The sequence below is a fragment of the Jaculus jaculus genome, chromosome 1 (assembly GCF_020740685.1).
Source record: "Jaculus jaculus isolate mJacJac1 chromosome 1, mJacJac1.mat.Y.cur, whole genome shotgun sequence".
In the NCBI taxonomy this organism is placed as follows: Eukaryota; Metazoa; Chordata; class Mammalia; order Rodentia; family Dipodidae; genus Jaculus; species Jaculus jaculus.
The window spans coordinates 199,361,255-199,385,100 of NC_059102.1; the positions used below are offsets into that span (position 1 = coordinate 199,361,255).

At 34.9% G+C, this 23,846-nt stretch overlaps 1 long non-coding RNA gene across 1 annotated transcript in view; it reads left to right on the top strand.

Annotated features, from left to right (window-relative positions):
* The first annotated feature begins 612 nt into the window (after positions 1-612).
* The window catches only part of LOC123457642, a 759,804-nt gene continuing 736,570 nt past the window's right edge, over positions 613-23,846 (top strand). The window contains exon 1 of the long non-coding RNA XR_006635091.1: positions 613-686. This is a non-coding gene — a long non-coding RNA (uncharacterized LOC123457642). The remainder of the gene's footprint in view (positions 687-23,846) is intronic.

Here is a 23,846-nt window from a genome sequence, read left to right on the forward strand (position 1 = left end):
GTTTTTATGTTTACTACTCTTAGTCATTTGAAAATGTGATATTTTCATATCCTTAGTGAATTTCAGTATATCTATATATCTATATCTATATGTATATATATAGATATGGATTTTTATAATATACTGGATAAAGAAAAAAAATGATTTCCCTATTGTTGCTTGGACATGAAAAATACATTTATTAAGTCACTAAAACATTCTGGAATGGTTTTAGAATAGTCGTTTTGCTTGCAGAAAGAAAACATGTTCTTGTATGATGTTGTGTCCTAGACATACCTGTCAGAGCATCTCTAATGTAGATCACTTTGTATGTATGCAGATTATGTTTTCACCTTGCTTGGAAGATCAAAGTTGGTGTTTATCCTCCTTAATAAACATTTTACTGTAATCTTGGTAAACTTAATTAGTTTTAATTTATAAGTAAATTTACTTTTAAATTCATGATATATTCATTCATGTTCAGAAATATATTATAGAAATAGCATTTTCTTATTGTTTTACAAATTGAACTGCTATATGCTATTGCGCTATTCCATTTGACAGTAAAACACTATTTTTTTTATTTTCTAGAATTTAATGCAGCAAGCATTTAAACTAGAGAAAGGAGAATAAAATTACTTGTGGATATTCATCCCATGTGACATTCATTCTGGATGAAGCATTAAAACTAACTGAGGGTTATAACTGTAAGTATTTGTTAATTCAATTAGAATGTTCATTTTATTTCTCTTGATAGTATAATATGTGGTACAGTTTAATAAAATTTAGAAATAAAATATGCAGTATGGCATAGTGATTATGAAAATGCTACAATTCCTGGTATGTCAGGTAACATAAGTATAGCAATGCATAAAGAGAAAAGTGTCTCATTTTATGTAAAATCACCTAATTATAGAAAAAATATTAGCAACGAATGAAGGTGAGGTACAAAATTACAAATTTGCTGCCAACTTATTCTTATCCAGAATATATTCAGATATGCTACTGTCCTCATGAGAAATATTAAAATCATAAGCTATGATGAAAAAATAATAATCTTTGTACAAATAACAAATTAAACATGAGTTATAGATTAAAACATACAACAAATGCATATTATAAGGCCAGTTGTTCTAATTTGGATATATCTTTCTTCTGTAGATTATTGTGCTTATAGAACCCAGTTCTATTAATGGACAGCTCAGTCTCTGCCCAATTAAATTGTCTCAAACTCTTTACTTACAGCATCGACCATTTAATGACACAAAGCTATTCTTCATATATACATAGAAAAATATATATACTGTTAAGTGTCCTAATGGTTTTATTTGATCAATAAATAAAGACTTTCTACTTACTATTGCACAATACTTTACTGTCATTTCAAGGTAAGTGTTATGATTGATAACAATGTCGAGTTTGCTAGCAATTTCACTCTGACTATGGTCTGTTCTATCCAATGCCACACTTTCTTTGATCCTATGAATGACAAAATAACCATGACCTATGCAGAAACTCAGATTTCTGTATTTAGTAATAAAACCACTGGACAAGTAGGGATTTCCCTGGAATTTGTAATCAACTACATTTGTAAACAAACTACATTTCATCCCCAAAGTACTGACTGATCAGGTTATCGCTTTACTAGTTATTATTTATTTTAAATGTTATCTCAGGGTATAGCTAAATATATGCTAGGCGATGGACAGTTGGCTTAGCGGTTAAGGCACTTCCCAGTGAAGCCTAAAGACCAAGCTTTGATTCCCCAGAACCCACATAAGCGAGATGCACATGGTGTTGCATGCATCTGGAGATTGTTTGCAATGGCTAGAGGCCAAAGCATGCCATTATATCTCCTTTCTCTCTCTCTGTAAATAAATAAAAAATATATTATAAATATATTAGCTTCCTCTTGCTTTATTAATCAGAAAAATAAATAGTGAAAGATCTTCTACAATAACTTATGCCATAAACCTATTTTTTTTGTAAATGGAACATTGACTTATTAAAATTATTTTGTATGATACAAATTAGCATCATTTTTTAAATATCCTTAGATAGCTAACTTGATATAAGTAAGCAATAACTTAGATTTAAAACTTCAAAATTTAAAAATTCTATTTTACTTAATCGTTAACTTACATTCAAGACCCAGATGACAGATTTAATTTACTGTTTGAATGGGTATATAAAGGTTTCAGAATTAGCTGTCATACTTACAATTGGCAAAGTCTTGTAATGTTCATCTTTTCATTATGATATAAAATATGTAAACTCAATTCAAGGCTAAATACCAAAATTGATTAAAATTCATTTTTACTCAAAATAAAATATAACATTTTCAGTGCTAGGCTGGATACTGGGGGCTTGTGAATACTAGGCAAATGCTCCAGCACTGGGCTATTCCCCAGCATAAATAAAACTCATTTAATATCTTAGGTATCTCAATAAAAAGAATTAAAACATGCATATAATGTATTTGTTGTTATCAGAAAGATATTTCAACAAAGGTAAATTATCCTATGAAATATTTTCTGTTTTGTTTTCTTTATTTGTTGTAGAGTTTCATGAAGTCTCAGGTGGTCTTCAATTTCAGGTTGGCCCTGAAATCATGTCCTTCCTCCTACCTCCATAGTGCTATTGAAGGCACATGCTGTGAGAATATGAGCAAATGAGTAAAACTTGTTCTAATTAAAACTGCTGATGAGATGACTAAAGAAACTTTGTGAATTGATTTGAAACTATTAATCTTCTAATGTTGCTAGATCATTTATCAGAATGATGTAGTTAAATACAAATTTTCTGAAATAATTTTCAGTGCTTGGTAATTCTAAGTGATTTTAGAGCAGCATTTCTTCAACACAGTGTATTTAAGACAGTGTTTGGTATATAAAATTGTGCATTGACTTAGGGACGCTCCTGTGTATTTAGCAGTGTGAGTGTGTGTGTGTGTTAATAACTGTGGTTAGAACTTCTTTTACAGCAAGAATATTGCCTCGTATAAGAAGTTCTGTTGGTTAAGCAAACTGCATCAAGCCCTCTAGTGGCATCAACATATAAAGTATTTCATTGTGATGTTTGCTCAATAAAAATGGGTTTGTTTGTTTTTTCCTTAAGTGCAGGTATTTAACATTTCCTTGACATTAACCTTTTCAAATTCTGTTTGGCAGCTAATTTGTTTGTTTGGCAGCTAATTTGTTTAAGACTCTAGTTTTTTGTTGTTGTTGGTTGTTTGTTTTGTTTTTGAGGCAGAGTCTCACTCTAGTCCAGTCTGAACTGGAATGCACTATGTAGCCTCAGGGTGGCCTTGAACTCACTGCAATCCTTCTACATCTGTCTCCTGAGTGCTGAGATTAAAGGCATCTGCCGCCATGCCTGGCTAGGTAATTTTTTCTAAAGAAAAAAATCATTGAATTCCTTGACTTAACATTAGAGAAATGAATAGTCCAGGAATTCATTAAAAAAAAAAAAAAAAAAAAAAAGGAGCCGGGCATAGTGGCACACGCCTTTAATCCCAGCACTCAGGAGGCAGAGGTAGGAGGATCGCTGAGAGTTCGAGGCCACCCTGAGACTACATAGTGAATCCCAGGTCAGCCTGAGCCAGAGTGAGACCCTACCTCGAAAAACCAAAAAAGAAAAAAAAAAGGGGAGAAAGACAAGGATTGTTGTTGGGTAACCTGTTGGAAGTATCATGTGCAGGTATGGATGCTATGCATATTTTCTATCTATAAGCAATTAGGATAATATTAGTTATTAAAAGAAAAATGACATCCTTTACACAAAGAAATGTTCATCTGAGTAAACAGCACTATGAAGAGTTTCCAATGATTGAGGTTTTCTTTATAAGCCTTACTAAGATCTTTAGCATTAGTTAAGGTTCAAAGGAAGTTAATGGTCATATTCTTACTAAGGGATGTTTTCTGTGAGACTTACTGTTCTGTTCTTATTATAGAAAGTATATGCACTTAGAGTACATCTTTACTTGACGATATACAAAATTGTTGTTTCAAGTATTAAAACACAAATTTCAACTTTGTGATGGCCATATTTGCATTTCTTTAAAATATTTTGAAGTAGTAACAATTGATCTATGCTGCCAGAGGAAACTGAAAAAATCCAGGCAGCGAAACTGGGCAGTGCTATTGAATAGTGTAATATACAAATCAGAGTCTCAAAGATTATTTTTTCTCAAAGAAATTTCTTTGTTACTATCCATTATTTTCACTTTAACCAGAGCAATTAGATTCATGACATAACAACTAAGCGTCCTTGTGGCTGAAAGTGCTATTGTTATTTCAGAAGACCCACATGTCTTCTCAGCTCTCTACATTTGTGTGTAAAATGAGTATCATCAGTGTTCTACCTTACCTTACTTGATAGGTCCTCAGATTTTCAGAGGATGATCATGATTCCTTTGGAATGTTATGACTGCACAGTTGCTCACTGAGGACCCCATGAAGTTGATGAACACATGGTCTCATGTTCTCTCTATTTCTGTCATTGATTTTGGGTCTCCAATTAAAATTATTTTAAAATAAAATCTTAATTTCCCAGTATGTCTACTCATCCAGTTTCTTAAATATACTAATTTCAAATCTATTTTGATAGAAGGTGGGCACTCTATATCTTTATTAAAATATGAATTCCTTTAGAAACTTGAAGGGGTTTGTATGTGATGTAGATATAATTAAAATACTTGGAATTACATGAAATTTCTGATTATTATGAAGATTTTCTAGTGTATTCAGTTTATATTGTCACCTTCATGTATGATTGACATCACAGATACTTTCTGAAAGAAATAAAGATACAAGATATTCTTGAACTTGATATGTTTTCAGACCCCACCTCATATAATATACAGTTTCATGGAAATTAGATTTTTAATTAATATGGTAATAGCTTTGTCACTGTCCCCAGCAATGTCTTCTGTTCACATAGTCCCAAACACCCAGAGTAAAATCATGTTAGCAAGAATAAGTTTTATTGTGAAATCCCCAAGATATTTTTCAATGGAATAATATCTACTTAAAAAATTGTGGAATAACTTAATATCATGATGCAAAATGAGACAAGCATAATGTTGTTTTCTAGGATATTTTCTGGTTGCAATCTTCTATCTTCTATATCTTCCTTGATTTTCAGATGTTGCTCTTAACCAGAAAAAAGTGGATCTGCCAGTGCTTTGCAAAGTTGGTTGAGAAAATAGACTAATATAAAGCTGGCAGATAAGTCTTTAAGCACTAATTAGACCAATGCAAGTCAGGGGCTTCCATGTTTCACTTTCCTCTGTAGAAGGGTGTTGGCTCAGATTAGCCAGATCAACACAGGTGTGATCATTTTATTGCCAAGGAAAGCCTGAACAAAACTTGCTTGTTGCAAAGAATATATGGGTCATAAAATGGTGGGGGTGGGGGGAGGCAGAGATGAGCCTTGGAGTGTTAAATATGGAGCCACTAAAGAAGTGTGTTCATGTTCACCATAGTCCACGATATCTTTACAAGATGACTCAAGAATCCTCTGCTAAATTCTCAATTTGAGAGAGCTCTGACTGAGGACTTGTGATATAGGAAGATGGATATGCTTGTCCATGGCTGACAAAAGTCTTTGACTGCTGCTGTCTTTAGAGGTACTGGACTTGCACCAGGTCTCGAGTACAAAAAGCCATTTTTTGCTATGAAAACCACCAATGAGTCTTTGAAATAGCTTGTGGTTAATCCTGAAAAATTTACACCTGGAGTTTAGGGATTATAATTCAATGGAAGTGTCATTCCTTGGCATAAACAAGGCCTTAAATTCAATCATCTGTTACCTCAATGCCAAATATTTTACGCATAGGGTTCTGGTGTGGAGCCAAGTTCCACAGCAGTTATCATTATACTCATCTATTTACTCTTAACTTTAAATTAGGAAGTAAAATGAAATAATTTTTGGACTTTATAACACTGGTACATAAGTAGCCTATTTAGGCAACTAAATTTCAGAAATTATGTTGTGCTTGGTTTGGTGTAAAGTGCTAGTGATACCAAGATAATCTCCCACCTTCAAAAAGCTTATTGTTTAGGAAAAAATATTTATAAACTCTGTTGTAGCAGCACTATAGTGTACTGCTCTCTTGTCAAATAAGCTTGCTCACAGTGAAGTACTTTTTTTTTTTCTTACAAATTTATTACTTATGTTGTAGTTGGTTATTTCATTCTATCCTCTTTGAAATAGTGATTAACTAAGGCTAAGAGGGGTTAAATAATCTGTATGCTAGTAATTGGAATAAGATGAGTCCAGAAAACATGAATTTAACCCCAACATGCAATTCTTTCCATGTAAAACCTTCTGAACATTAGAGAGGTGTATAAAATATTAGGATGAAGAATAAAAGAGGCACTCAGTTCATAGAATGAGATCCAAGACAATGCTGTCTAAACTGTGTGGGCTAGAGATGTGGTATAGAGGTGGCAGACTAAAACTGACAATTAGTTGATTTGCAAAGGGCAGCATCAACAAAGTTGTGGGTGTTCTGGATTCATTCTGGTGTTTCAACACATAATTAATGTAAAAGAGGCAGCACATCAAAAAAGTATCAGAGACAAAGATTTTTAATTTCTTAAAAATTATTTTATATTGGTACTTGTTATGTAAAGTCCCAGAGAGAAAACTAAACATTTTTATTTATGTGCCTTTGTTCATAATCCCTAAACTAAGGAAGATAATATAGAAGCAAAAGCGAAACATTATAAAGGTGTTTGCCTTGGGAGACATCTCTGCCACTTTAAGTGCCAGGTTAAGGTAGTTTGCAGATATTTAAATGTACAAATCATTCCCTAGAAGAAAGAATTCTTAGGACCATGGCTGTTTAATTGGGCAGAAGGAACTGTGCCTCCAAGTGGATTCAGTACCAGAGGACCCAGTTAATTTAAGGAAGTTTTAAACAGAAAAACACGGTGATCATGAGCCCATTAAAAGAGAGATGAATTCACAGCAAAACAATTCTGGAGCAGAAGAGATGGCTCAACAGTTAACCAAGTTCAATTTCTCAACACCCTTATAACACCATATCTACAAGGTATTGCTTGTGTCTGGAGTTTGTTTACAGGGCTAGAGACTCTGGTGCATTCTCTCTATCTGCCTCTCTCTCTCTCTTTCTGTCACACACACACACACACACACACACATTATTTAAAAAGAACCAGTGTTGGAGGTGATGGAATTAGTATATGGATTTGATGCTGTATGGTGTTAGATAAAAAAGGGAAATCTGTACTTTTGTGATTGTCCAAGAGGTCTACTCAGTGTAAAAGAACCCAGATCTGGAATTGGGAGCCAGATCAGAATCCTATGGAGACAAATACTGTGTTCTCCTTTGTCAAGCTATCACTAATCTTTGACTAAAACAGAGGTTACATACATCAAATTTTCTCTAATAATGCATATTCAATTTAAACTATTCTAACTCACTCTCCATTTGAGAATCTCTTCTTTTTCAATAAGCAAGAGTACTGCTTCCATGGTGAACCAGAAAATCAGTGCCAGGGTGTAGGAAACAGACCCTGAGGATACTCACCACTTACGAAAGCAGAGATCCAGAGGTTCCTAAGAGCTCATCACTGAAGTACATTTAAAACTCACCCACCATGGCTCAGGGAATTGCAGAATGATTGCTTGGAAGCAGGACTGCTCATCTTCCCAGTTCCTCTGTGGTTTCATCTGTAGCTCAGCTGAAATGCAAGGGAAGTTTATTCTTGGTTCTCTCAACCTTATGAAAAAGGAAAATCAGATTCTGCAACACAGAATAAATTCAGTATAGTATAAAAGGGTTCAGCATTATTAAGTTAGGGAGAATTTGATGTATGTAACCACACTGTGAGCCAAAGAATAGTGAGAGCTTGACACTAGAGAACACAGTCTTTGTCTCCATAGGATTCTGATCTGGTTCCCAATTTCAGATATGGGTTCCTTTACACTGAGCAGATCTCTTAGACTTTCACAAAGCTATTAGTTGCACACTAGTCTGTGTGCCACTATTGCACTGCCATTTACATCCAGTCAGGATGATTGCTTCTAAGTAGCTTAGACCTCTGGTTGCTCAGACCATTGTTGGCCATTTCCCAGTAGCTCATGTACCACTTTCCAGCACTAGACAGGCTAATTCTCTGGGGACTGGTCCTCTTCCAGATTCCAGGATGGTCTCTCCATGCTCTGTGCTGACAGCATATGATGTATTCAGCAATAAGGTCTCACCTTTTGCTTGAGGAGGGCAATCAAGTGCTTTGACAGAAGCCTGCCATGTTTTGGGGACCATGTAGGTCTTTCTGATCAACAGCTCTTTGTGGATAGCAGCCAATTTCTGGTACTAGGAGTTACAGGCCAAAGACAAAAATGAATAAATAAGTAAATAAAGTATGGGTTTGTCTCACCATCTCCATGGTCCTTCTTTCCATGTGCTTCCCTCGTATACCTGTTGAGGGTTATATCTTTTAGTCTATCATCAATGATAAAGGTTTCTATGGTACTAGTTCATTTTGGATTTAGTTTTGTGATTGCTTTCCCCACTCTCCCTTTCCCTTTCCCCCAAACTCTCCCATTCCTGTTGTCCGGGCCTTGAGTTGCCTATCAGGTATGTCAACAACTCAAGTTGGTCCAGGTTAAGAATCACAGATGAGTGAGACTGTGTGACATTTCTCTTTCTATGATTGTGTGAGTTCACTAAGTATGGTTTCAAGTCTGTCCATTTTACTACAAATTTAACTGTGCCACTTTTATTTATTCTAACTGCTATTTAGAATTCCATTGTTTATATGCACCACTTCAGTATCCATTCATCCAGTTATGGGCACCTGGGTTGATTCCAGTTCTTAGCTATTATGAATTGAGCAGCTATAAACATGGTTGAGAAAATCTCCCTGTAGTGAAAAATGAAGCATTTAAGAGAAATGCCCAGTAAAGGAATAACTGGTATTATTAGTAGTTCTATATTCATCATTTTCAGGAATCTCCATGTTGATTTCCATAGAGACAGGACTAGTTTACATTACCCCTAATAGTGAATGAGGGTTTCGCTTTCCCCAAATCCTTGCCAACATTTGTTGTAATTGAATTTTTAATGTTTGCCACCCACATTGGACTAAGGTGGAATCTCATAGTTGTTTTAATTTCTAGTTCACTAATTGGTAGGGATGTTGAACATTTTCTTAAGTGTGTGTTATCCATTTGGATTTCTTCCTCTGAGAACTACTTATTCAGTTCTCTACCTCATATTTTGAGTGTGTTGTTTGATTTTTTTATGTTTTTGAGTTTCTTATAGATTCTAGATATTAGTCCTTTGTTAATGGTATAGCTGGTAAAAATTTTCTCCCATTTTGTAGGTAATCTACTGGCTCTGATTATGATATGTTTGTCTGTGAGAAAGCTTTTGAGTTTCATGAGTCTTATTGGTTGAGATATTGTTGAATTTACTGGGCTATGAAGGTTTTTTTCAGAAGTCTTTCCTAACTCCTATATTAGGGAGAGTTCATCCTATCTTTTGTTCTAATAGGAGAAGAGTTTCAGGTCTTATAATGACATCTTTACTCTTTTGTATATAGAGCGAGAGTCAAATTTCATTTGTCTACATTTGACTATCCAATTTGTCCTTGCAACATTTGTTGACTATGCAGTCTTTTCTCTAGTCTTTATTATTGGCACCTTTGCCAAAGATCAAGTAGCTGTAGTTACTTGACCTAAGGTCTGGAATTTTCACAATACTAATTCTACCTGTTCAGAAGCATAGGAAATCTTAAGCCTTCCTTGATTTATTTCTTGGGTTGTTTTTATGTTTTTCATTATATAGGTCTTTCAAATCCTTGGTTAGGGTTATTACATGATGTTTAATTTTTTTGTTGCTATTGAAAATGGGATATTCTTACTAATTTCTTTTCCTTTTTTTCCTTTTGTATATAGGAAGGCTAATAATTTTTTGTGTTAATTTTGTGTCCAGGCACTTTTCTGGATCACCTTTACAAGTTTTGAGATAGAGACTTTAGGGTCACCTATGTATAGGTTCATGTTATATGCAAATAGGGCTGACCTAACTCCTTCCTTTCACATTTGTATCCCTTTTATTTATTTTTTATTTATTTATTTTTTTTTCCTATCTCATTGCTTGGGCTAGTGCTTCTAGTTGAAGAGCAGTGGTAAGATCCGTGTGAACTCCTTGAGTCTTTCCCCATTAAGCATTATTTTGGCTTTAGGTGCTTTATATATAGCCTTTATTGTATTGAGACCCTCTATGCCTATTCTCTCAAGTGTTTCGAACATGATGTGGTGCTGTATTTTGTCAAAGGTCTTCTCTGTATCAATGGGATGATCATGTGGTTCTTATGATTAAGTTTATTTATGTGGTGTATTATGTTGACCAATTTCTCTATGCTGAACCATCCTTCTATCCAGGGGATGAAGCCTCTGTGATCCAGGTAGATAATGCATTTAATATGTTGTTGAATTTGGTTTGTGAGGATTTTGTTTAAGATCTTTGCATCTAAGTTCCTCGGGGATACAGGCCTGTAGTTTTCTATTCTTACTGTATTTCTGTACTAGGGTGATATTTCAAAAAGGTGTTGTGAAGCATTCCCTACTTTCTGATTATATGAACAAGTTTGAGAAAAAAAATTGCTTTTAGTTCTTCAATGACCTATTGATAGAATTCAGCTGACAAGACATCAAGTCCTGGAATTTTCTTTCGAGATAGGGTCTCATTCTAGCCCAGGCTGACCTGGAATTCACTACCTATTCTCAGGGTGGCCTTGAACTCACAGCAATCCTCCTACTTCTACCTCCCAAGTGCTGGGATTAAAGGCATGTGCCCCATGCCCTGCTTTTGGTGAGGTTTTTGATTCCTTTTCAATCACGATGGAAATGATTTATTTAGGATATTAATCTGCTCTGAGTTCAGTTTTGATAGGTGATATGTGGCTAGGAATTCATTAATTTCTTCCACATTATCACATCTTGTGGAATAGATGTTTTGCAAGTATGTCCTTTCTTTTTCATTTCTAATTTTGTTAATTTGAGACTTTTCTTTTGTTCACTTGATCAAATTGAAGAGGGATTATTAATCTTGCATTTTTTTGTCAACGAACCAGCTCTTGTTTCATCAGTATTCTTGTCTGTTTGTTTGTTTGTTTGTTTGTTTGTTTGTTCTGCAAGATAGGGTCTGACCTGGAATTCGCTATGTACTCTCAGGATGGCCTTGGACTCACAGAGATCCTCCTACCTCTGCCTCCCAAGTGCAGGGATTAAAGGCGTGTGCCACCATGCCTGCCTTGTTTCATCAGTATTCTTAATTGTGTTTCAGTTTCCAATTCATTAACTTTTGTTCTTATCTTGATTATTTGTTTCCATCTGGAACTCTTAGGTTTGTATTCTTCTTGTTTTTCTGGTACCTTTAGGTGGGCAGCTTGGTTATTAATTTGGGATCTATCTTTGTTGTCATTTAATACTGTGAATTTTCCTCTTAGGACTACCTTCATTGTATCCCATAACTTTTGGTTAGTTGTGTTTTTATTAACAGTATATTCTAGAAATTTTACAATTTATTTTTCTAGTTCTTCCACTACTCATTCATTGTTTAAAAATGTGTTGTTCAGGGCTGGAGGGATGGCTTAGTGGTTAAGCACTTGCCTGTGAAGCCTAAGGACCCCGGTTCGAGGCTCTATCCTCCAGGACCCATGTTAGCCAGATGTGCAAGGGGGTGCACATGTCTGGAGTTCGTTTGCAGTGGCTGGAGGCACTGGCACACCCATTCTCTCTCTCTCTCTCTCTCTGCCTCTTTCTCTCTCTGTCTGTCATTTTAAAGAACCCCATTAATATGTATGACTAATATGCCCTACCAATTACAATGAAAATAAACAACTCACATTCAAAAATAAATAAATTAAAAAAAAACAAAAAAGAGCAAATTGTTGTTGAGGTAGTAAAAAAATATATTTAAAAAAATGTATTGTTCATTCTCCAGGATCTGGTGGAGTTCCTGATGTGTCTCATGGTTAATCTCTACATTTAAAGTATTGAGATCTAATGCGATGCAGGAAGCTACTTAAATTTTCCTGAGTTTATAGAGGCATGCTGTATGGCCTAATATATGGTCTACTTTGAAGAAGGCTTGCTGAGAAGAATGTATATTCTGTTTAGCTGTGATAGAAAGTTCTGCAGATGTCTGTTAGGTCTTCTTGATCTATGGTATTATTGAGCTGTATTATTTCCCTGTTGATTTTCTGCTTGGATAATCTCTCCATTGATGAGAGTGGAGTATTGAAGTCACCATCATGGTGTTGGTTTTTATTTCTGTTTTGGTGTTAAGTTACGTTTTGTTTTATAAACTTTGGTGCACCAGTGTTCCGTGTATATAGATTTATGATTGTGATGTCCTTATATTGGATTATTACCTTGATGAAAAAGAAGTGGCCTTCTTTGTTCTTTTTGATTATTTTTGGTTTGACGTTTATTTTTCATTAAATTTTATTATATAAAAAGCTTTTATTTTTCTTTTTAATTTCCATTTGCTTGGAGTATCATTTTCTGTCTTTTCAAGCTGAGGAGCTGTCCATCTTTAGTAATGAAGTGGGTTTATTGAAGGCAGCATATAGAAGCTTCCATTTATCTAATCCACCTGCTAACTTGTAGCTTTTTTTTTTTTTTTTTTGGTTTTTTGAGGTAGGGTCTCACTATTATAACCCAGGCTGATCTAGAATTCACTATGTTGTCTCAGGATGACCTTGAACTCACAGCAATCCTCCTACCTCTGCCTCCCAAGTGCTAGGATTAAGGGTGTGCACCACCACACCTGGCAACTTGTAACTTTTGTATTTTTATTTTTTTATTATTATTTTCTTTTCAAAATTTGTATTAACATTTTCCATGATTATAAGAAATATCCCATGGTAATACCCTCCCTCCCCCGAAACTTTCTCCTTTGAAATTCCATTCTCCATCATATTTCCTCCCCATCTGAATCATTGTACTTACATATATACAATACCAACCTATTAATTATCCTCCTCCCTTCCTTTCTCTTCCCTTTATAACTCCATTTTAACTTACTGGCCTCTGCTAATAAGTATTTTCCTTCTCATGCAGAAGCCCAATCATCTGTGGCTAGGATCCACATATGAGGGAGAACATGTGGTGCTTGGCTTTCTGGGTCTGGGTTACTGTACTTAGTCTAATCAGATCCATCCATTTTTCTGCAAATTTCATAACTTCATTTTTCTTTACTGCTGAGTAGAATTCCATTGTATAAATGTGCCACATCTTCATTATCCACTCATTAGTTGAGGGACATCTAGGCTGGTTCCATTTCCTAGCTATTATAAATTGAGCAGCACTAAACTTGGTTGAGCACGTACTTCTAAGGAAATGAGGTGAGTCCTTAGGATATATACCTAGGAGTGCTATAGCTGGGTCATATGGTAGATCAATCTTTAGCTGTTTTAGGAACCTCCACACTGATTTCCACAATGGCTGGACCAAATTGCATTCCCACCAGCAGTGTAGAAGGGTTCCTCTTTTTCCACATCCCCACCAACATTTATGATCATTTGTTTTCATGATAGTAGCCGATCTGACAGGAGTGAGATGGAATCTCAATGTAGTTTTAATCTGCATTTCCCTGATGACTAGTGACATAGAACACTTTTTTTAGATAACTTGTAACTTTTAATGGGTGAGTTAAGACAATTAATATTTAAGGTTATAACTGTGAGGTTTCATTTAATCCCTGCCATGGTGGGGTGCTTTTGGGAGTTTGATGCTTCCTTGTGCTTTGTAATTTTTTGAGCCTTCACTAGTTTTGGATACTGTGATCTTCTTGTAGGCTCTTGAGATGGGTTGTTTGACTCTTCTGTGTGGAGTATACCCTGAAGTATTCTCTGTAGGTTTGGACTAGTGTTTATTATAATAATAGAGTTGACTTTTTTCAAGTGAAATTTGCCTTTCACTATCTATTACAATGGATGTTTTCACTAGATACAGTAGTTTGCATTGGAAACTAGCTTTCTAGACTTAGAAGTGTTCCATTCCAGGCCCTTTTGCCATTCAGGGGTTCAACTGAGAGGTCTGAGATAATTCGGATAGATTGCCTTTGTATGTAGTGAGTTGTTTCTCTCTTGCTGCTTTCACCACTCTCTTTGTTTTCATTGTTAAGAGTTTTACCTATGATGTGCCTTGGAGAGTTTGCTCTTTGATTCTATCTGTTTAGTGTGCTGTGAGCTTCTTTTATCTGGCAGGACCTCTCTTTTGTGAAATTGGGAAAATTTTGTTCAAAAAATTTGATGAATATGTTCTCTATGCCTCTGGCCTGGATTTCTGCTCCTTCTGGTATACCCAGGATCTGGATGTTTGGTTGTTTTAGTGTACCCCACATTTCCCACATCTACTATTTACATGATTTTTTGAGCTTACCAAAGTTTTGTCCCCTGATCAATTTCTTCTGTCCTGTTTTCATACTTAGATGTTCTGTGTTCCACACCGGTGACACTTAGTGAGGAGTTCTAGAGAGGGTTTTTAAAGCACTATTTGATTTTTGTTTTCTGTTGTATTATTTTGTATTGTGATCATCTATTTTTTGAGGTACAGTTTCAGTTCAAGGCCTGATTTTCTTGATGATTTCTGGAATTCGTTACTGCATTTGAATATGTCTTCATTAAGCTTAAGCAGCTGGTAATTGAGAACTACTATTTATTGACTCACCTTCAATTCATCTATATGCTTTTTGATGTTTCTCTCATTTTTATAAATTAAGTTCAGCCTGGTGGTCAAAGATGAGTGCTCTAAGTGATAATTATTCTCAATTTCAATTATGTAATTATTGGTTTTTTGATTCCAGGTCAGCAATTCTTTGATCAGGGGCACATAGCTTGTTGTGTTTTCATTCTGGGATTCAATTTTTGTTCTTTTCTCTGTGATTTCATTGGTGGCTTTCATTGTGGGACTAGCCATCCTAGGTGGTGACCTCTTATTTTTCTGACTTTCATTACTTTTATTGTTATTATAATTATACTTATTATAATTATAATTATTATTTGCATTGCGGTCTACTCATCTTGGGAAAAGCATTGTTTTATTGAGAGGGAAGAAAATATTTGTCCTTGTAAGATCTTCTGGAGGTTTTCTGTTTTAAATGTGAACCATATTGGTTTATGATTGGATTATAAACACAGAAACACTGACTATGGAGGTTTCAAGTACTTCAAAATTACCTGGGTAACTGGGAAGTGGGGAACTGGGAGCTGAGGCCTATTCACTCCACCTTCACATACTCTTCAGCACAAAGGGACCAGGTATTTGGGACCCAGGAGCTGGGAAGCTGAGTAGCCTGGGGCAAGAGGCCAGGTTCCACAGTGGCCAATGCACCCTATGGCTCAGGAGAATAACGTTTTGGGGATCCAAGGAACTGTCAATCAGGAAATCTAAGCAAAAAGCCTGCTTCGGCAGCACACATGCAAAGACCAGGCCACCCAAGCCAACAACAGGGGTACTGGAACAGGGAACTGTGAGGTAGAGGAGGAGCCAGGAACTCTGGTCTACTCACACTTTATGCTGCATGTGCACCCTCTGGAACAGGGTGTCCAAGAGTTGGGGACCCAGGGACCATTGGATCAGAAAGTAGAGTATGGGACCTGCATTTGCAGCTAGCACAGAGGGTCCAAGCAGCCCCAAGCCAGCAGCAGGGGTACTGGGACCAGTAACTTTGAAGTGGTGAAGGAACCTGGAGCTCTGTCCTACTCACTCTGCATACACACCACGCAGAGCAGGGGATCCAGAAGTTGGGGACCCAGAGGCCATTCAAACAGGAAGGCAGTACAAGGGGCCGACTTCCACAGCAAGCTCACAGGGTCCAGGAAGCCTCAAAAACTCACACACACACACACACACACACACACACGTATGTATATATTATGTTCTCCAACATCAATCTTTCACTAGTCTTTGGTGAAAAGGGGGCCTACATCCATAAAAATCTCCTAAATTTTAGAACATTTATCCTAGTTAACCTATTCTGATTTCATTCTCCATTGGAGAATCTGTTTGTCTTTTTCAGAAGGTAATGTGACTGGATGAGATAAACCACCCCTCATATTTCAGCCAAGGCCCAGGTGAAACCACAGAGAAAATGATGAGGTTAGCCTGAGTGCTGCTTCCATGGTGAGCCTGAGAATCAGTGCCAGGGTGAAGGAGACAGACACTAAGAATACTCAGCACATACCAAATCAGAAATCCAGAAGCTCCCAATAGCCTCTCACAGACTTAAAACAAACCCACCATGGCTCAGGGAATTGTGTAGAAGAGGGGATAGAAAGACTGTAAGAATCACAGGTTTTCATGTCATACCTAGAGGCATCGCCTCACTTTTTAACTGATTGCTGCTCCCACAATGCATAACCCACAACCTCATTGGAATACCATCAACACTACTGAGAAGGGCCCCAAATAGAATAGAAACAGAGAGGAGTGTAAGTATGGCACCAACACATGATGTCTCCATACAAATTATTCTCATAATAAACAAAAATGAAGTAGAAATAGATTCTTCCTTATATGTAATTATTTGAAGAATTAGAACATAATGAGTACTTCTATTTAGTAATAGATGGAACTCATGAAGTGATGAGAATTATTAGTAGGCAATGATTACATTAAATGATGAATTAATGTATAATATTATTTATAAATATTTTAAATTATTTTTATTTGCATTGGTTTATTCATTACCTATGCATGAATTTTAATATTTAAATTGTGATAATAAGAAACAAATATCCAAAAATATATTAACAAATTGATATTACATTTTATTAGCATCTTCTGTATTGTACAGTGCCATTAACAACATAAAATTATTTACATAAATAGTGAGAATATATTGAAATGGATTCCATTTTATGTTCATAGAAATTTTTGTCAAAACAAATATTAAAAAATGTAATGCTCATAATTATTTGTATCCATAATTCAGAAAAAGAAATAAAATACTTGTAAGAGTTTAACTCTTAAGTCCCAAGTTAATATATATTATGATAAAGAAATAATTATTGCCTGAAATGGGGATATGTGGAAATCGTGTTATTTTTCTTGCTAGTAATTCAAATATACCTTGTAAATTATTAAAATTCTTGTAACCAAATAGGAAAATTTTGATTAAAGAGAATCAACTCTGTCCCCAAACCATTCAGTATATTAGTGCCTACATGACAAGTACACAGTTACCTTCAGTTAAATGTCCATTCTCGGTTTGCAAGGAACTTAAGTAAACATTGCTACACTATGATAATAATGTCATATGTATAATTTAATTTCCCATAAAGAGAATTATTATGTCACCTATGAATTCTCCTTGAGTGTCTTGATAACGCAAATATCATTTAAAATGAGTGAAAACTTTGGTGACTTTGCCAATGTTATAGACTGTTAGTGACCCATACTGGACTATTTCTTTTCTAATTCACTCATTTAATTTGTTGCTCATTTCCTTCCTTACCTTCCTTCTTTCTTCCTGTAATAAAGCCTTACACATTCATGATCTTTAAAAGACATAAAAATATGAGAAGTAAAAAAATGACCATGTCTATTGCCTGCTCTTATTTCATGCTCATTTGAATGTATATTTAAGGTGTTGGTTAATCAACAGAAGTCTCAAATGAATGAACAAAATATATAATAATCATGCAGACTGGGATTGGGGATATGGCTGAAGAATGAACAGTGATTCTGTGTACACACGAAAGCCAGAGAGTTCTTGATTTCTTTTCTCCATTACCCAAGTAAACAGCTCTGTATGGAAATGCTTGTCTATAATTCACTTCTACTCTTAATAGAGGTTGGAGATATGTGTGACAGAGGGCAGAGAAATGCTAGAGCTTGATGACCAGTAAAATGTACTGAAAACAACAGCTCTTGCTTGAGTGGAGATTCCATTTCAAAAAAAACAGACAGAGGAGTGAAAGAAAAGGACACCCACATTCTCTTCTTGCATTCACATGTATTCATAAATGGCTTGCATATCTACATGCACACATACAAACATGCCAACATTACACACACATCCATCACACACCACATCACAAATGTTAAATAAAGAAACTCATACATACACTAAACACATTTATCACACATTACCTCACAAATGTTCTACAGACACATGAACATACACACACACTCCAAATAAATAGGTGAATGAATAAATAAATTTAAAGATTAAAACTCATAACCCAGGCATGGTGGCACATGCCTTTAATCCCAGCATTTGGGAGGCAGATGTAGGAGAATTGCCTTGAGTTCAAGGCCACCCTGAGCGACTCCATAGTGAATTCCAGGTCAGCCTGGGCCAGAGTGACACCCTGCCTCAAAAAAACAAAAAATAAAATAAAATAAAATCTCAAATTATTCAGAATAGACATATTGCAAATGTTACTACTTAGAGTTCTGCATAGAAATTGATCTCTTAAGCATACAAGTTATATAGCTATGCTTTCTTGAAAAGATAATACCTAAGTTTTAATATAGAACTAAATAGACTGAGTTTGGCCTATTTCCATGGAAAGTTCTACATATTACATAACAAAATGTTCTAGTTTTACATGGCTGGAACAGACATTTAATACACCAATTTTCAAAATAACAATTTCCTTTTCTATCATGTTTCCTTTACTTTAAAATATAGTCATTGCCAATAATGAAGGCCCTTAAAATGCAATAACACATCTTGCTAAATAAGTTCTTATAAAATGATATTATCTGCAATTTGTCATATTATATTGCATGCTTCCAGTGAGTGCTAATAAGTGTGTGACATTCAAGAGGTTTCATTTAACATCTGTCACCAGCATCTAGCAACCGCACCTACAGGGAACTGTAGGAGAGACTGTTATTCTCCTTTGTAACACCCTGAATCTGTCTCACATCATTTACATACAGATAGTTACAAGCATTCATCATTTCATTATGCTGATGACTTCACTATTCTGATGTATAATGTCTCCTTAATGAGCCTCAAAAAATACAATATTCCTTGATTTATGACTGCTTAACTAAAAAATTATACAAATTGGCAAGAATTCTTCATAATGTATTTTCATTTTCGCTCTACATTACACTTATATTTAATAGTGACTCATGAGATAAGATCATGCTTGTTTGACAAAAGAAGTGATCAAAATTTGAGTTACATGTTTTAGTGTTATTGTGGCTTATGGGCACACTTAAAGTTGTATTGTAAAACTCTGCTGACACTAAAACACAGCAAATGAAAATTGACCACAAAGATCGTGTATTAGACAGCTAACTTCTCCATGACTCTCAAGTCAGTTGAGGCTTTCTTATATATAGAGGAGGTAATCACGCTAATATTCTATTTGTTTATTTTTTATTATTTTTCTCTATTTTGAGGGAAAATTTTATAGCCTTGACATTCAGAGAACACTGTAACTAGTAATCATAGAATCATTAAGAAAGTTAAGAGGCCAGAGGTAAATCTGACATGAAGACAGAAGTTTGTAAGATGATAGGTAGAATATGTCGCCTCTACTTACCATATCTTAGGTCCTCTTTAGGAAGCCAGACCCCAAAGTGTATCAGCCCTTGTTTGGTTTCTATTCTCTGAATAGTTGTGTCCTATTTATTAAATAAATATCATTTCCCCAACTAGCTGGCTGTTTCTCAAACAAGAATTCCAAAGAAGTATAAATTATCCCTGTGTTGCCAGCTTGGACAAAAGTTTACAACTTTTGAATCTCGAGCAATCATTTTAGAATGAACACTTCATATGACCAAGAATAACAGACATTGATTCACAGATGAACTAAGTTAGCATGAATGCGGATACAGTAAGAAAAACAACATTTACAAATGGGCCTCTTTTGATTTGATATTACCTCCCTTTAACACCACTTTCATTCAACACATCTGAGATGAATTTTAGCATTCACTTACTAAAGGAACAGAAAACCAGGCTAAATTAAGGAATCATCAGATAAAAGTAAGCACAGCATGGATCTTATTCAGAAGCAAGTGATCAGATTGTGTATAGAAACTTAATAAAAGACATAAAGTATATACATGCCTATCCTTAGAGAACATGCCCACTTGTAAAATACACACAAGATAATTAGGAGTATTATTTTAATACTAGCCTCTTACTTGCTACCTTTATTAGTATCTTTCAGGGTCCTTTTAAATTTATTTTAGTTTTATCTAAAATTGTGATTATTTCACAAAGACAATAACCAAAGCTGAGAGGGTCAAAGCAGTAGTGTAATATAAATTTTTCAGTTATATATAAGGAGACGGACTTCAGAAAGTATCTGAACTCATTCAGTAGCACATAAAGGACTTCCCTAGTGATCACTCATGTTTGATGGATGTTTATTTAATATATTTATGTGAAGTTAATAAACTCCCTTCAGTAATCTCTCATATATTTAATGCATACATTATTAACACAGCAAGATTTGGAATATACATATCATTTTGTCAGCCATTTACTGAAGCTGATGATTTCTGCTTCATTTTTATTAAAATCATGCTTTTGTTATGCCCAAAAAGTAAATATGATAGTTTTGTTGGTGTGTCAATCAGAGTTGATTTAGGGATGTTTGTCATCATTTAAAGGAAGACATTGCAGATTATAGAGAAGGTTTCCTTGGTAAAATGCTGGTGACATAAGCATGTGGTCTTGAGGTCAGATCTCTAGTACCCACATAAAAGGTGAACTTGGTAGCACATGCTTGGAAACCCTGCACTAAGGAGGTAGAGACAGAAACATGACTGATTCATGCTAGCAAGTAATATAGTCAAATGGGTGAGTTATGGCTTCAGAGAGATACCCTTTGTGAAAGGACAAGGTATAGAAGAATTGAGGAAGACATCTGATACTGAACTACGGCTTACAAACACAATCATGGGCATGTATACCCACCCATATGTATATGAACATGCACATACACAGATCTATCACTCAAACATACACATGTGGTAAAGAAGCAATTTTAAATTGTTTCTTGTACTAAAGAAAGAATCCACACCCATTTCCCTGGCCCCTGGTCCCCTGCATTCTACTGTATTAGTCAAAATCTAGGAAGTTCAGACATAATGCAAGTCCCACAGTTAGGAAACTTCAAAAATCACTGATTGACATGCTTAAGAGTAACAGAAGCAATAAGAAGAGCCTAGTAGCCCCTCTGGAGATTAATACTAGGACTCAAATAATTACTTTGGGGAAATTAACATCCTGTTATGCTAGAAATGATAATCACGTTAGAAATCTGTCAGGATCACAACACTTGAAAATATTAGTAGTAGAAGAACTGAATACTTTCTTAAGCCTATGAGAACTTGTTGCCTGGACCACAGTGTAATAACAGGAATATGTGAAGCAAATCACATTCAGTTAGCATTATCTAACACAAATAAGGGATGGATACTGGAAACACATTCGCTGTGGCTAAAAGTCTGTAAATCATGTACCCAAAGTCATACAGGTAGTTAACTCTGAATACACAGCTATAAACAGGACATCTGACTCATAATCCAGGGCTGTTTGCTCTGCTCTACTGACAAAGTAGAAACATTCCCAGTAGGCTTTCTCAGTGCAAGTCTACAGAGACACTGGGGAAACTAATTAAGAGTATGAAGGAGAGCTGTGCAAAGTACAGTTGCTGCACTGAACCAATAGTTTTGTGGATTAAATTTATTGAGTCTTACTAATTTTGTGGTATAGTTTATTTAAGGATATTCTAAAACACTATAACTCAGTATCATCTCTTAATAATTATATTTTCATACATTTAAGTTGACCTTAGAATTTCTACATAGATGAGAACTATCTTATAAAGCTAAATAAATGTATTTTTATTCTTAACATACTGAAATATTAATATTCTCTTACTATGTTTGAGATAAAAGATATGCCATATGAAACATTAAAAATCTGATTAAAGCACACACATTTTCTTGTCAGTGTATAATATTTACTAATCAAATTTTTGTCACAAAGGTTCAAAATGACTGATTTAAAATAGAGGACTAAAATAGTTTAGGAAAATACAGACTATAGCCAAAGCTACCATTCTGCATCCCTCACCACCTTCTTATAACATCTTGTCAAGCTGATTAATATAACAGAGCACTTCAGCTTTAGTGAAATACACTTATTCAATTCCACTGAAGATTATAGGTTTCAAATAATAAAATTGGATTTTACTGAGGATTGAAGTGTGTAAATAGAACATTTGATTGAATTTAATAAAATGGTATCCTGCTGATGGAGGCAAGTCATTTCTTCCAGTTTTAACTTGATTACAAGGCAAGAAGTTTTTATGAGCTATTCTGAATGGGAAACTTCTGTCTACATGAAGTCTCAGAAAAATAAGCAAAGACATTTACTATTTTTAAATAAAACATTTGAGAATAAATGACTATTTTTTACCTTCTGTGGGGGTATTTTGCAACTTCCACTTTTTACTATGCAATAAATCACCTCTGTTAAGCTAATTAGACACAAAGGGAAGACTGTAGACAATGTTTTCCTTTGACTTTGAATAACCAAAAATTTTAATAACTATCATTTAACAAATCAAAGAAGTTCTATATTAATAAAATTCATCAGATTCACTGTAAAATGAATAAGTACATAATAGCTAATATTTCAATGTTTCTTGAAATTGAGTATGAATATCAGTTTTCATTGTGTGCTTTCTAATACATAGTGAACCTTAACTTTAAGAAAACAAAAACTTTATACAAAATACTAAAACAATATCTGAAATATATCAGAGTAATAATGTGTAATTATAAGAAATACCATCCATATTTTTCTTTATTGTAATGTCATTTATTATTATGAAAATAATTTTATTTATATTTTCTAAATTTTTACATCCTAGGGTAGTAACTAAAACATTGCTTTATAAAATAGCATTTCTCTAAGAAATTCAATATTTTAGTTCTTATATCAATAGCAAACACATTCTCTCATAGCATAACTTTTTAATTATTATATTTCAAAAAGATGGCTATGAAGGTAAACGATGGGTTTGAACTCACAAGGAGTCATTATTATATTAGTAGGACAAATGATAAGAGTTGTCATATGCAATTAGCTAGCATGATGGAGACAGACACAGAGAATACTCAAAATGCAACAGAACAGAAGTCTAGAGCTTGCAAGATCTCAATATTAAAATAGACATAAAGCACAATCACCAAGGCTCAGGGAATTATGTGGAAGACTGAACAGAAAGAATGTAAGAGCCACAGGGTGGGAGGAATATCCAGAGGCGTTGTCCCCATACAATGACTGTCTTCTGCTCTCACAAATCATCATCCACACTTCCATGGTGAACACCAGCAATCCCACTAAGGGTCAGGGGGCTCAGTGGAGTGGAGAAAGGGAGGGGAATAATGGCACTAACACTTGATAGGTATCCATACAAGGTTTTAACTTAATAAAACAATACCTTGGGCTAGGTGTGGTGGTGCATGCCTTTAATTATGCCACTTGGGAGGGAGAGGTAGGAGGATTGCCATGAGTTTGAGGCCACCCTGATACTACATAGTTAATTTTAGGTCAGCCTAGGCCAGAGTGAGACCGTACTTCAAAAACCAACAACAAAAATAATTGGATTTATTTAGAATTCAATGCTTAAGTGCATTGTATTCTAAACATGTGTAAAGATAATTCATGGTACATGTATAATATTAATGAAGCACTTATTCCATACTAATTATTTGGGAGTGGTTAAGAAGAATTAATAAGTAAACACTTGAAGAAATGGCTCATTTTAAATGATACATGTCATATTTTATGTATTAGGTTACATAGTATATTCATTATACCTATTTTA